Source organism: Melospiza melodia, chromosome 9, assembly GCF_035770615.1.
Source record: "Melospiza melodia melodia isolate bMelMel2 chromosome 9, bMelMel2.pri, whole genome shotgun sequence".
NCBI lineage: Eukaryota > Metazoa > Chordata > Aves > Passeriformes > Passerellidae > Melospiza > Melospiza melodia.
In genome coordinates, this window is record NC_086202.1 from 6,367,599 (window position 1) to 6,383,397 (window position 15,799).

A 15,799-nucleotide genomic window follows, 5' to 3' on the forward strand; every position below is an offset into this window, starting at 1 on the left:
AGTAGTATCCAGAACTTTGAATTAGTGGAAAAAATTGTGTATTCTTAAATTGTGTATGTCTTTTTATCATATGGTATCTGCAATTCCTTTAAATGCACTATTCCTCTGATGCCATGGCTGTGTAAATATTACCAGGAGATCTTTGGCTCTGCAGGCCAGAGCAGCATTTAGCACGAGAACAAACACTGTGCAAATTCTGATATGGAGAACATGACACATATTTCTCTCAATACTTGACAGAATAAAAACCCAGCCAAAATAACAGAAAACTGGAGCATCCTCCCCCATCACCCACAAGTATTTTCTCCTTTTCCATGAAGCAGCAAAACAGCAAAGTGTGTGCCCTAACAACAGCAGGTTTCTGGATGGTGAAGAGGTATGGAGAAGGTCCTGGTATGGGAGAGGAACCTTGTGAATCTTCCACCCAGTTTCTTGGAGCTTTGAATTCCACAGGAATGTGATTCCTCCCAGGTAATTTGCCATGTGAGCAGGACCTTTGTCAATACATCTGGACTTAGAAAGGGTTCTTCTCTTAGAGGTGTCCATGAGATTTGGTGGTTGTGGGAAATCACAGCCAGTTTGTGAGCTGTCCATTGACTTCCACAGATCCCATCAGTTGTGTCTGCCCGTGGCTCACAGGATTTGAACTGCCCTGGTGTGTGAGGACTGAGGACAGGAGGGGAAGGCACCACACTGCCTGTAAAATACCAGTTTCCATCTGTAATTCACATCTGGTAACTAATCTCAGCTCCTGTGCCCCTTTGGAAAGGGAGCCACACCATTTCCCTCCCTCAGAGGCATAATGTTTGTTAGCTGACACCAGCCACAATCCTATTGATGATGTGGGAGCCCAACTGGATTAAACAGCTTCCAGTTTCCCCAGCATGAAGCTGTCTTTGCAGTTGTCATTACTAACTATCTCAACCCTCTAATAAAGGTTTTCAAGGTTATTTTAAATATAGTTTAGCAGTTAAAGAATTACTGAAATTAGATACTAGAAGTATCATTAAGGACAATTCTCTCTCCAGTTGTACTTATTGAAGTTATATTTTTATGGAACCACAGAATAAAAATCAGGATTTCATTTCCCTCTTTTGATTTGTTTTTATGGGAGTGTTGTGCAAGTTCTGGCTGCAGCTCACTTGGGATATTTTGCCCTTTTGTGTAACACTGGGCATGTTGTAAAGTTATAAATAATGATGATTAAAAAACACATCTCTTTTTCTGGATTAATTAATTAGAATTTTGATTGTTTTGTTGGCTTGTTTTGTAATAGTACCATTTTATAAGAGATAGAAATAAGACTATCTGCTAATGGAAGCTGTTTTTTCTGTACTACTTATTGAGTAAATATGAGAGAAGGCTACCACACTGAGTGCAGCCCAGCCTGGAAACTGTGTGGCATTGATTGTGTAATGTTTATATAAATATCAGTATTTTCAGTGCTGGGAGCCAGTGGCTATTACATGGGGATTATTGCAATGTATTTATAATGTGTTTTTACAGCATTTAGTAATGTAGATCAGTCTTTGATAAATGGATGATGATTTAGGACAGAAAAATACCCTCCGTGGCTAAACACTGACATGTTTATACTTTAAAAGTAAGCAGCTTAAAAAGGTTTTAGGGCCATGCAACGTTTAAATGAAGCTGAATACTAAAAAGGGGAGAAACTTTGTGGGATGTGTTTTGTTTGTTTCAGCCCAAACAGTGTCTGCTGTGTGACATGCAGGGAATGAGTCAAAGAAACACTGGGGAGATTCCATTGCTGGGATCCAAAAAACCCAACAACAATAAAAGGTTGGTAGGGCTGGGTGTCTGATTTTAAGGGATCATTTGCCCAGCATGGGTCAGGTTATGTTGATAGGAAGAGGTAACACAGCATCCCTTACTAACAAGATTATTGACAGGGTGAAAACCTCCAAAAAAGTGGGAGTTTATCAGAGGGATGAATTCTCAAGGTTTTAGGTGTGGGACAGGTGTTGGGCAGGAGCAGTGCTGTCACTTCTGCTTTTTCAGCCCTGCTGACACTTGGTGTTAAACTCAGGGACTGAACAAACCACATTCCTAGGAAAGTTAGGAAGTGTCTGAGGAAACTTGGGCTATGCAGCATGTGGCTGGCCAGGTTTCCTCTGCTGCTGCTTGAGGTGGGTGTCTGGCTCAGGGTGCTGTGGAGTGGCCAAAATGTGTCACGTCACCTGCTCTAAATCATTCATCTGGGGCCTGCCGAGGTGCTGAGTGTCTCCTTCTCCGATAACTTGCTGCTCACATTATGAATTCCCTGAAAATTGACTCCCTGGGACATCTTTACAGGAGACATCAAGGGTCTCCATTTAAATTTAATGAATACTGTGTAATTTGCCAAGGACTTGTACAATGCATTAGGAAAATCTGCCTCTTTGAGACCAGAGCTTTGCCAAAATAATGGCAGCTTAATTGCATCCTTTAAAAGCAACTGCTGACTCTCCAGCTATGAGTATTTTCCATTTCCTAATAAAATGTTTTCCCATTAAAGCAGCTTATTTCATTAACTTATAATTCATAGCTTAAATATGCTTATATTTTGCTAATTGTAGATTACTTAGTTCTTATTTTTAAGGAACACTGGAGCACAAAATACAAAATGTCAGGGCTTTTTATAAAGAAAAGTCTTGCCTTGTGCATAGCAATTGCATTTGGATAAGCATTTTAAATATGCTATTTTAAGGAGTTTTTACATGCTATTTTAAACTAAATAATTAAACTTCTATAACAAGAAACAATTTGAAGGGTTCATGCAATTTATAGTTTTAATTCCTTTATAGATATGGGCTCCAGTATTTTATAGTTATGATTCAAAAGAGACCACAGTTACCTATTTTAAATTGTAAGGATATATTGTGAGACTTCAAATTATTCTTTTCCAAAGTACATGAAGCCAAAGTATCTGATAGACTCTTTTGTGTTGTGTAAAAGTTCAAAGTGAGCTCTGGGAGAAGTAAGGTTTTCCTTAAAAATTTGTGGAAACCTTTGTGTTGAACTGCAGTGCAGCTCAATTTGGGTACATAGCTTCAGGCACTCCTTCATCCAACAGGATAACATCAAATTTACTTTTTTCCCTTAATAACTCAAGGACAAGAGAGTAGGAATCTGTCTGCAGCAGGCTCTGGGTACTACTTGTAAGGACCAAGTTACAAAATGTGGATGCTTTGTGAGCTGTGGTCTTGGCTTTTTTGGTGTTTGTGAAGTAGATGGCAGGTGAATACCAGGCTTGTTCCTATTTCCAGGATCCAGATAGAAAACTTCCTATTTCCAGGATCCAGATAGAGAACTTGGTATTTTCTGATACTTTCAGATTTAAAAACTTTTATGAATGTTTTTTCTTAGTGGCCAGATTATATTTGGCTACAATGCATGTAACATTTCATCTGATTAATGTGACTGCTGTTTGAGACCCTCTTGTAATTGGCCTCATAATCCACACACAGAGTACAGTGAAATAGTGTGAATTTGAACTTGAGAGACTGATGAAAGGAACATCCATCAATAGTGGGGAGAAATGAACTAATCCTAATTAAAAGCAAAAGAATTTTGTGATCTGAGTTGAGATTCAGTTGGTGGATACTGAAGAGTAGTTTTCCTGGTAAGTATTTTTATTATAATTGTCCAATATAGTTGTTTTGGAAAAAAACTCCTCTGTTCTGGTTAATGGTATAAACTTTATTAGCTCTTTATGAACCAAATATTCAGTAAGGCTCTTTTGCTTAACCTTTGTTTCATTGGATATGATTTCAGAGCGTTTGAGCAGAATTTTATTGCTGGAGTTGATCAGCACAGCTCTGTTTGCTGACAGGCTCATGGTTATTCTTTTATCTGTTTCAGGATTTTCTGTTTAGTTTTAAGTGCTGAACATTTCACCACAGTCTATTTAGAGCTTTATTTAAAACTCATTCCAGTTCTGCTCATTCTTACGCACGCCCATGTGTTAAACTACTCCAGAAACTGGCTTAGCTCTGACCGTATTTGGAGGCTGCTCCTCTTCCCTGCTCTTGGGCTGGTTTGGACAGGGACTTTGGTCTAAAGTAACAAATGAAATATGTGACAAGAGCTGGCTGCCAAAACCGGCATCAAAGCAACTTTCTGAGGAGCTCACTGGAAAACTATCCTGAACTTTGGAAGGATGACTCAAAGCCACGTTCTAAACAGAGCAAACCACAGTGAAATAAACGGCAAGGTGAGAACAGATTTCTTGAATGAGGTATGTGTCCCCCTAAGACCAGAAAGTTGCTTTAGAGCTAGGGGAAAGGAAGCAAAGCAGCAGATGAATTTCAAATATTAATCAGGATGGGTTGCTCAGGATGTTCTTTGTCTGCAAGCCCACAGATCTTTGCAATTCCTGTCTGGGTTTACTACACAGAAGTGTGTTAGCCAGAGAGCACTCAAAATGAAAGGTAATATTGGCTGGTCATGTCATGTGGGACATCACTGACTTGTTTGAAAAGTTGCCAAATCTGAGGGTGTGCTTTGTTAAATTCACACAGTGTCTTCCTCATCTGACACAGAACTGTGAGAACATTCAGCTCTGATTCATTAGTTTTAGGTAGCTCATGTGAATAAAGGGGGGACCTGAATGAGGAGGATTTCCCTGAATCCTTCACAGAATCATGTAGACTTGCAAAAAACAGCTGCTGTAACTGAGGAGAAGGCTGTGCTTTGTGGTTGAATGCATGTTTGAAAAAGCTGGCATTGGAAAAAAGAGAGTTCTGTGAGAAACCTAAGCCTCTCTCACAGTCATGGCATCTCTCAAAGTCACAAGACTTTAAGATGTTTAGAAATAGCTGGAGAAAACCATTCAGCAATGATGGTCTGTAGCAATTGGGAGCTGGAAGGAGAATTGTTAATTTTAGAGGGAGGGGAGGGGTTTGTAATGAAGATGGATAATGCTAATATGCAAGGCAGCTGTAGAAGGGAGCAGCAGCTCTCTCAGAAAATAAAAGGTGGAGAATGAGCTTGTTGAGTTTTCCAGGGGCAGGGAATGAGAAGCAATAACTGCTTCCTTCCAGGAGGCAATAACTGGCTGGCTGCAGTAAAGCATCACTCTTCAGGAGAGCAATGGATGCTGTGAACACAAACAGTAACAGGTTTCTCAGATTTTCCTAGTGCCTGGGAGAAAAAAAATCACACAAATTGTCTTCCAAAGGAAATTGCTTCAAGTACAAGCCTTTGGAAAATAGCAAATACAAAAAAAAAATTAAATCTCTTCTTCTTTATTTTATTCTACCTTTGACTTGTCTTGGGAAAAAAAAAATTGTGGATTTTAGACCAAAGGTTAATGGAGTTGTTCAAAGACTGACATATCAGCAGAGAGTTATGCAGTTACAAAGGGGAGATGTCAGGTTAGCAGAGTTGTTATTATTACTGTTAAAATGTTTCAGTGCAATGGTTCTCTTCTGCCAGGAGTGCTGTTTCTTGTGTCCTTTCCATACAAATAAATCCATTGAATAAATCCCCATGCAAAGCAGCTGGCAGTCTAGCTCGGGAAGAGTCACTGGCATGATGCTGGCCAGCTGGAATAACCACTCACATCAGCCCCAGGTACAGAGTGATGCTTTCTCTGAAGTGTTTTAGGAGGCAATGCTTTCTCATTAGAGCACATTGAGAATTAAGATCATGACATTCTAAAATATGCAGGATTTCATCTTTTTCTCATTGCTAGCCAGGCACTTGGACATCATAATCAGCGTCTGAAAAACTTTGAGCAGGAGAGGATCTCAGCACAACGCTTGGATTATTGTTATCTGTGCATTGTATTAGTTTGTATAATAGAATATATATATATATGCAATATATTGTTATCTGTGCATGGTGTCAGCTTGTATAATAGAAACACAGAGTGGGTGGGGTTGGAAAGACCTCCAAGATCTTCTTCCAACCCTCCACTGGACACCTGGCCTTGGACGCCTGCAGGGATGGGCAACCACCCTCACAGGGAACAATTCCTCCCTAATTCCTAATCTGCCAGCTCCCTCAACTGCTGGGTATTAATTATTTAGGCTAGTGGAACAGTGAACCTCCCTGCTTCCCACAGGTATAAAATGTGTTTATTTTGATGTGCCCCTGGAGGTTACAATCCCTGTTGCTTCCTGTGAGAAAAGCTGGCAGCATATCTGCTAAAAAACATGAATCTCTTGTTATCAGACCACTACTCCTGAGCAGCAAAACTCAGGAGGCTCAGTTCTGTGCAAAACTTTTTATTCTTTCTTTTTTTTTGTCTCCAGACCCTTACTAAGTATAAAGTTGTGGAATCCTCAATAAATGTAATTATTTTTTTCAAACCTTGGCTTTAGTACACAAATTTGGCATTATACCAGGTCAAAAAGAGCTTAAAAGGCTACTAAATCTCCATATTTAGAGTTATTCCCACTTTGCCCCTGTTTTAATGGCTATATTAGACCCAGGGGAATGGACCCTTATCCCACCTGTTTTCAAAGTAGCAATTAGCTTTGCTGACAAAGAGGAAAATTTAGGGCTAAACATAAATCCTGGTCCTCGGGAACGAAATATTTTGGCTTGTGTGATATTAAAGTTGCACAAAATATAATGTGTTTGTAGCCCAGGATTTCTGTGAGCTGGCAATAGCATCAGTCTGTTGCTTTCTGAGTCTTTTTCCTCTTCTGGCACCCAGCTAAGCAGCTACAGCTTCACTTGTGAATATAAGCTTTTCCTTCAGCTGTTTGATAACACTTTTACCTGTTGGTGCACCTGTACCTGTATTTGGCTTCAAAACAGTACAGAGCATGAACTTGGGGAAGTTGTAAAAATTAGTTGAAGAATAATAAGAAATAAAATGGCATTCAGCCCAAGCGAGTTGAGTTTTCATTACTCATATAATAGCTCATTGGAATTATTTTCCAGAGACAGTTCTGTGTATTTAAGTATGTATCAGAATAACTGCACTTTTAAATCAAGAGTCAAGTAGCTACTTTGTATGCTGTGCTTATCTTAAACAGAGTTTGATTTAAAACATTTATCTTCCCCGGTATCATCTCCCATGTCAAAGCACATTTAAATCCTGCTCTGTTCCTAATATCACTGGTGTCAAAAATGGTATCTGAGAACAAAAAAGTTTGATGATTGCTCTGTTGTTTGCCCACTTTGTAGTTATTAGCTGCTCTGTCCTTGTTTTGAGCATCCCTGAAGCTGAGAGGGAGAAGCCTCAGCAAAGTAAACTGTTAAAAATTAAAGCCAAGGTCAGAGCCAGGGTTAGCAACACGAGCAGAGAGCAATTTAAGATGGGCCCAATTATGCAAAATCATGTGTTGAGTTACAGCCTCGAGTCTCCACTGGGACCTGGGAGCTTACCTGGGTAAAAATATCAGGAATTTCAGGGGGGTTCTCTTTTGTTTCTCCCTTTATCTCGAGAGAGGACAATGCAATCTGGAGTGAGAGCTTTGCTTTTGAGCTGAGTGCCTGCAAAGGAAAACTCTTATCCCAGGAATGTTTAGTGAGTGCATTTCAGTGAGGGCAGCAAACCCAGACTTTTGGCACCTTGTTGCATTTTATTGGTTTGCACAGGCAGAACATGGAGACAACACCTCTGAATCCAGAAATAAACCAGTTGAGGCACACCAAGTGACCCACTAAAGCAGAGCAGATTTTACTGTTTGTGTTCTTAAATTTAAACCAAGCACCATCACACCGAGGTGTTTCTTTAGAAGATCTTAACTTTCCCTCATTGTTAATTTATCTTTTCCTTCCAATAACTGGAAAGCACAAGCACACAGTGGGGCCAAGTGGTGACTCCCAGCAAGGCTGGGAATGAAGAGATCAGACTCAGTTTACTTGGATGATTTGTGTAGAAGTTAGGATGGTTGTTATTTTGCCAAAAAAGGCTCTTTAATTTTTTTTCTTCAGGGTGAAAGAACATCATGTGCTATGCTTTTAAAGAACTTATCCCCAAGCAAAACACTGCAGAAAGATGTTGTAGTCTTCCTACTTCAGAAAACATCAAAACTCACCCCCATTACATCTCTCCAGCTCTCTGTGACTCTGAGGTGCATGGTTTCATAATTATGATCATTTGTATGAAAGCATCCTTAATAAGAGAAACAGAGAGATTATGTTCAATAAAAGCAGAAACACAGTTCTGAATATGTTTAAACAAGTTTTTGCATTGATAAACAAAACTACTGGGTATTTTTTTCAATCACTCAGACACAAGTACTTACTGAAGAATTTATACAGTGCTCAGGGCAAGTTACAGCTGGATCCTCTTAAAAACCTCAGTCTTTTCTAGCAAATGACTCATAAAACTAGTGTAGCTCTGAAGTTTTTCAGAAAATATATCTAATTAAAAGGGATTTTTGCCATTTGAACAAATAGTAAGTTATTGTAAATATCTTAAGGATGAGATAAAAACCTGATGTGTTGTTTTGCAGAACATGTCTCTTTCAAAAAAAAACCCAGAAACTGGCTTTCAAAACTGACAAATTTGCTACAAGAGTTGTTCAAGCGTTTTTGACAGTGATGCTTCCTAGCAAGCAGGGCTGAGGCACCTGGAGGGAAAACTTTGTGCATCTGTGCAATTATCTGGGTGCCTGGGAATTTGCTGTCCATTCTGCAAGAGTTCTACTGCACCAAACACCTTTTCTTATGCAAGGAAAGTTTATTTGTATATATTGCTTGAATTCCATTGAATCATCAAGAAAGGAAGTAAATTCAAACCCTGACTCTTTCTGCCACCCTCTGGGATATTCTCTTGCCTCTGGATGTTGTTTAGCCCCTCAGACATCTCCTCTGCCTTCCACAGCTTGCAGGGGACTCTGCTTTAAGCTGTTCCTACAGCAGCAGCTTTTCCTTCTCTTTCAGGATCTTCCAGGTGAAAATCACCTCCCTCTGCTCCCTGGGCTTGTGTGGAGTCAGGCTGGTGGGGCTTTAGAGAAATCACAAGGACACAGCCCTGAACGGGAGAAAAAGCTGAATTTGGGCATCTCTCTTCTTCATGCCCACTGCAGAGGAGCAGTTTGTGCAATAAAACCATTAGCAAGTCTAACCAAGAGAGCTGAATAATTTCTTCATTACCAAAGCACTCGAGGGAAAGGAATTCTCAGTCAGTTTTAAAAATATCTGGTGACTCACTGGGATGGGATGTCTACCATAGGATAATTCAGGCTGGATCTGCTGGTCCAGCTTCCCTCAGGCAACATCACCTTTCCAGGAAATCTCTGCTAATTAAAGAATTTCTTTACAGGAACATAACCAGCTCTCTTTTTTTAATCTCAAAATGCAGAATTGCACAGGGGTAACAACTTTAAAGATGTACAAACAAACAAAAAGCAACAACAAAAAAACCTTTATACTGTTACAATGTAAAATCCATTACACTCTTACAATGACCTATTTATGCTAACAGGATTGTGTTTGTCAGGAATGGGAATGGAATTAGGTCATCTTCTAGTCAGCTGATAATAATGAACTCAATAATGAACTCCAATCAAACTTTGCAGAACTTCCCAGAGATGTATAAAAGTAGCTATGGTCTCTATGCTGAGGTTATCAGTGACTACTACTTCCAGAAATCTAAAAGCAAGCTTTAATACAAGCTAATATGGACTATAAAAACAGGTAATATTGAGTTTTCTGGTTTTTATTCTGATGGAAAATAGTCATGCAAATTTAGCAGCAAAATTAGCAATAAAGACAACAACAAGTTTATTAAAAAATAATACAATCCTGTATGATTCTTCAAAATTTGGGTTAGAAAGGGAAACTTGTAAAAAGGATAAAACTTTATCTAAGTATATTTTCAAATAACATTCTCATTAACAATAAGGGAGAAAACAATTAAAAGTCACCTGGGACCTATAAATAGATTTAATTGTAGAATACAACATGGAATATTGAATTTATTGATTGACCTAGTGATATTAGACTGATAAAAATTATAATAATTGGGAATTTGGGAAATAATTACAATGTTGTGCGGTTAGCATTTAATTGGTGTTCACCCAAGAGTCAGAGGATACAAAGGGAGCTGGGCTGACTGAACTAAGATCTGTTTGAGCACAAGTGAGGAAATTCAGGAGGCAAGCTGGACAATCATATTCTGGTATTCCCTAAAGCTCTGGGTGTAGTGTAAGATGAGCAAAAATCATAGACATATAACATTTATATGGAAATATTATTAATGAGCTCTATGAACCAATCCCCAAATTTGAAGTACAAATGCTTCACATTCAAAGTGTGAATGGCACAAAGTTAAAGTATGATAGATAATGAGGTTAAGGAGGGAAAAAGGGAAAATTCTGCCCCAGAAACAGAAGCAAAATGGGGAGTTCAGCACACTGGGAGCACTGAGGTTCCTCCAGTCCAATCTGGTAAAAGTGGAGATGTGCTGTCAGAGGCTTGCAATGCAGCCTGCAAAAACCAAGCCATGTTGAGTTGATTTAAACCAAAATAATAAAAAAGTAATTGAAATAATATTGATAAACAAGCAGAACACCTTTGAGGCTGCAATAACTTGCTTATATATAGGCCACATTTTATCTTGTGTTTATTATTTAGGCTCTTGTATAGATTTGTTTCTATTTGCATTTATTATGGGCTGGATTATGTTTATATCCTCATTTATGTATAAATTATAATTCCAGTGGCTATAAAATCTAGGAATTAATCTTAATGCTACTGAAATCAATTATCCTGGGTAGGCTAGATATATAAGAAAACAATATAAATTCATCTAAATTCAATTATTAAACAAAGTGAATATTGTATTTAATTAGAAAATTGAATCAATTTACTTACATTCATCCTTATCTGTCATAATTTTAGAGATGATAAATCTCTCCCTCTTACACTGTATTGTTATACACAGACAGAAAGAAGAAAATAATATCTCTTCCATTTTGTAGTTCCTGTTTGATTTTTTTTTTTCTCAGCTGTGGATGAGTTAATTACTAATCAGAACTAGTGGAATAAACTGAGGTAAAAGGAAGGCATTTTTATACAATAGAAAAGGATAGTGTTGTTTAAATGTGGATTAGACTTTGACTAACTGATACTGATATTTAGCCAGGACTTCAAATAACTTAGTAACTTAACTTTTTTAAAGTTAAAGAAAAACTTGTGTGACTATTTCCTAATTTTAAATTTTACAAATATTGTGAATTTAGTAAATGTAACTATTTTTGGAAGACTTTTCTAAAAATCTAACATTTTTAAATTACTTCTGTTACTCATCCCAATTTACAGTGGGTAAGTGGGAAACAAAACAAAGAATATGAAATTTAAGATATGCAAGCCAGCTTTTGGGGCATTCCTTAATCATTTAAGTCCAGTAAAAATTGTCTCTTTCTGAAATGGACTGTAACTTGATTTTGATGGACTAATTTTTTTTTCCTAAGGAAGACTTAGGGCACTTAGAGTTAAAGTAATTAAAAAATTGAGGATTTATTTTGATGCTGCAAGATATCACAAAGTCTTATGCAAATCAGAGTTCAAATTGCTGCTGGTCCCATTCCTTGGAGCTGTTCAAGCCACAGGAAGAACTGCTGAGTTTTACACTCTCCCTTTTTGTGAAGCTTTTTGTCCCAAGTGGGTCAGCCTGAAAGTCACAGTAGTAAAAGCTTGTTATATTTGGCTGGGATCTGCAATTGTCAGGAGTCAGCCCAAAATTCAGGGAAGTCATGGATTTTCATCAAGTCGTTATAAATTAATGCAGACTGGGTCTGTCACACTTCAGCCAACAATGACCTCTCTTTGCATGTATGAGCATTCCCTTTCTGAATTCGATTACCAAGATATATGTTTCTTAAGCCCTACAAAGTACTTTCCTTGGAAAAATACTTTGCCTGTCAGTTTTTCAACCAGTGATTATAAGTAGTCATGGTAAATCCTTCAAACCACACTGAGACTAATCCTGGGAGAAAAAGACCTGTGCTGGTGTCAAGAGCACAGGTACCCAGTTTTTCCAAAGAAATGCAATTATAGTTGAGTATTTAAATAATACATGCATATTGAAAAAGGTGCAGTAAGTTTGGGGAGTTTCTTTGCATTACATTTCCTGAGAAACTATCAGGTTAATTTCCACACGAATTTATCATTGCATATAAAATTACTGCAGTTAGGAAAATTGCTGTTTGATGTATAAAGGGGTGAATTGTTCTTCTGAAAGCAAGATATTATAGGGCTTGGCAGTTGTTACATTGGGGTTTATGAACTGTGAATGTTCTACAATGTTCTCCTGTACCTCGTGGACTTGAACTGTTGATACATCTCTGAATGAATCTTGTAAATGGTGCTCCCATGGGTGCACTCCAATTTTGGAACCTTTGTTACAGCAAATGGAATAAAGGGTTTGATAATCAAGTGACATAAATGCACCCTGTAGCTGGAAAATTACACCACTTCTGTTTCTCCAGATTCACTTTAAAAATATTTCATTGGCACCGCACACTTTGTGGTTATTGAGTTTTCTTACATTCACTGGCATATGTGGAAAATTGCTTTTGCAATACACTGCAGACTGATGATTGATGCAAATTAATCTAAGGACAAGATGAGATGTTGAAGCTGGTATTTTGATTGATTTGGCCAAAACAATGTGTGTGTGTATTACTATTTTGTGTATGATTACACAAACACAAAATAGTAATGCAGCTAGACTCTCTTCTCTAATTAAGACGATTCTGTATTTCCTTATAAAAATTAAAATTATACTGGCCTTTTAAAAATTTAATTTTAATGAAGGGAAAGGGGAATGTGAGGAGGATAAAAACCACATTAGTGATTAGAAGGCTTGGCCAAGCTGTAAGAAATTCAGGTTCTCTGCATGACTGTGTTGGGGTCCAAGCCATCTGCTTCCCAGGAGGAGCCTTTTTCCCCTGGCTGTTGTAGTCCTGGGCACAAGGACACTCCACCTTGTAGCTAAAGCTTTTCCAGCTCTGCAGAAAGCACACAAAGTGCAGAGCTGGTGAAGGCAGGATCCCAGCTCTCTAATGCAGGGATGATCATGTTTGATGCCTCCCAGCTGCAAGAGCTGCTGCTGAATGCTGAAGTGTGTTCAAGAGTGCTAAAGGCAATGGCACTGCTGTTTTGGCTGAGTGTTAGAGCTGGGACTGAACCCCAAGAGGGTGATGGTGGTGCTGGGTTAAAACACTGAGGATTTCTCACTATTGAAAAGATGGGTGAATGACCTGAGGAGTCACTCCTGTGCCCCAGGGCCTGCATTTTATCCTTCTCTTGCTTTTTGCACTTGCATCCTTTGGCAGGTGATGGCTTTGGGGATTTGCCACAATGATGCAGAAAGCTGTAATGAGGAAGGAAAACTGAGTCAAAGCCACCATCTTTCAGGCTGGGGATGTAATTAACAAATCATCCTCTGGCCCTGCTGTTCTGTTCTGGAAGGTCCCTGTGAAGAGGATCAGGTTTGTTTGTAAGTGATCATCTCCATCACAGATCTCAGGGACTCCGCAGTGGAGAACTTGAAAAGGCTTAATTAGGAGCCACTGGTGTGCCCAAGCAGGTGTTTATAAATGGGTGTGGTGAGAATCTGCAAGTCCAAGGGGCAGAGAAGCCTGCAGGGACACTGCCAGCTGTCTTGGAGAGGTTATAGCCATGGGGACTGGGAAAACTAAAATAAAACTCCAATGTGCTCTGCAGTCTGAGCCACCTGGCTCTCCCAGTGTGGCAGTCTTCAAATATGTGTCACACCTTTTTCCTTTCCCTGCAAAATCTGTTTATCCATCCATCCATCCCTCATCCATCCATCCATCCATCCATCCATCCATCCATCCATCCATCCATCCATCCATCCATCCATCCATCCATCCATCCATCCATCCATCCATCCATCCACTGTGGGCTTTGAGTTTCCTCATCCACTGCTGAGGCAAAGGCACCGACTGAACTCATGTGGATGTTGTAACAAAGAGAGTTAAGCATGAAACACTGGGACAGCCCAGAGCCTGTAAATGTCTCTGAGAATTGAATCTTTAAAGCTCATCTCCTCCTGCCAGCTTAGAGGGGTGGGGTAAGAAGTGTAACTTCAGCTCCTAATTCCACAGTACATCTTGTGGAAAAAAATCAGATGTAAATAATAAGGCAACACTAATTCTGTTATTTCTCAGTTTTGGAGCATTTGACTTTATAAACTTCTATTCTTAACATTGCTTAATCAAAAATTTGATATAATTTTGCCATAATGTTTTTGTTTCTTCCTGGCGCTGGGAGGAGTTATGGACTCTCTCTAATGCAGGTGGGTAAGCTCACAGCTTTTCACTCACCTGAGAGTGAGTGAGCTTATTAACGAATTTAAGAGTAATGATGCTATTCATTGGTGTTCCAACAGGCACTGAGGTGTCAGCAAGGTTGGGAATCTCATGATATATGTCTGGAACAGCCTGTTCTTACAGTTTCAAGAGGCATGAGCTGGCAAGCATGTATTTGCCTCTGGTGCTTTGTGCTGGAGCAGTTGGGCTCTCCTCAAACCTTTGGGTGCTGCTCCTGTGAAACTCTGCCCTGCATGGAGCAAAGGTGCAGCACCCAATCGTGCTCTGCTGCATTCCAGGAGTGCTGCCCCAGCCTGAAATAGAATCACTGACAACCAAGGGAGAGAACTTTGTTTTGTAAACCAAAGAAAAGCGTCAGCTACAAAGCAGAAAATGAGTTATTTAGCAGTAGGTCTATCCTGGAGCATAAAAAAAAAATTTATACGCAGAGTTCATAGAGAGCAGATTACAAATGTGCATGTTTTGGATCAGCTTCTGTTCTTCACATCAAGAAGTTCAGTGCAAGCCCAAGCAATGCTGACAGAAGCAATATTACTCTGAAGTCTCTGACTGAAGGAGCCATAATTTGCCCTCAGTTACCTTTAGCTAAGCATGGATCTAAGTGAAATTCCTGGAGCTGACCCTCCTTGTGTTTGCAGAAAGTTCAGCTGAGCTCCAATGTGTCCCACAGCTCCCATCCCACCCTCTGCCTGCAGTGGCTGCACCTTCTGAGTTTCCCTGTGTGTTTGCACTTGGAGAACTTCAGGAGACAAAAAGTTAATGCAATACAAATTTAGGGCCCCGTGCCTGTGCTGTGAAGGCAGGTTAATCAGCATCTTAACATCCTGTATTTCCTCTGGCAAGTAATGACATTATGCTTCAATCACATCAACCTCTTTTTAACACTGCCCTCAAGAAAGATTTGGAAAAGATAAACATTTCCCATAACGTTTTTTCCCCCCGACTTGCATCAGTTACATATGATTTATCTTTTAATGTGTTAAGGCCAGCTCAGTACTCCCTTCCCAAGATAATGTCTCATTGACTCCACTGGGAGATTTTCTCAGGGCAAAAAACATTAAACACAACACTGATTTTATTTTATTTTTAATGTGTTTCTGACAAATTTTTTAATTCTGCCTCTCTTTTTTCATTTTAATTTCTGCCTCAGTGATGCAGTGGAGATAATTTATTGGAATATATTTTCAACACTATTGTTTCAGCCACGCTTTAACACCTGCCATGGATGATAAATATGCCATGCACTGGTATAACATGAAATGTGATTCTTTCTCCTGTGCTTTGCTTCTAACTTTATTTTTAGATGAAGGTCTTTGTGCATAGAGACTGAATTGAATAATTTTTGGTTGGCAACATTGCTGTTATCAATGATTTCTTCTTCATGCACATTGGCACTTAAAATATTTTCTTCAAATCCATCCCTTTTTGCTACAAAGGCACTTTGATAGTGAGTTGGTTTAGGAAATTGAAAGCCTACATAAAACTTGCCTTAATACTGTGGACGGTGGAAGGTAAACAGTTATTACACTCTT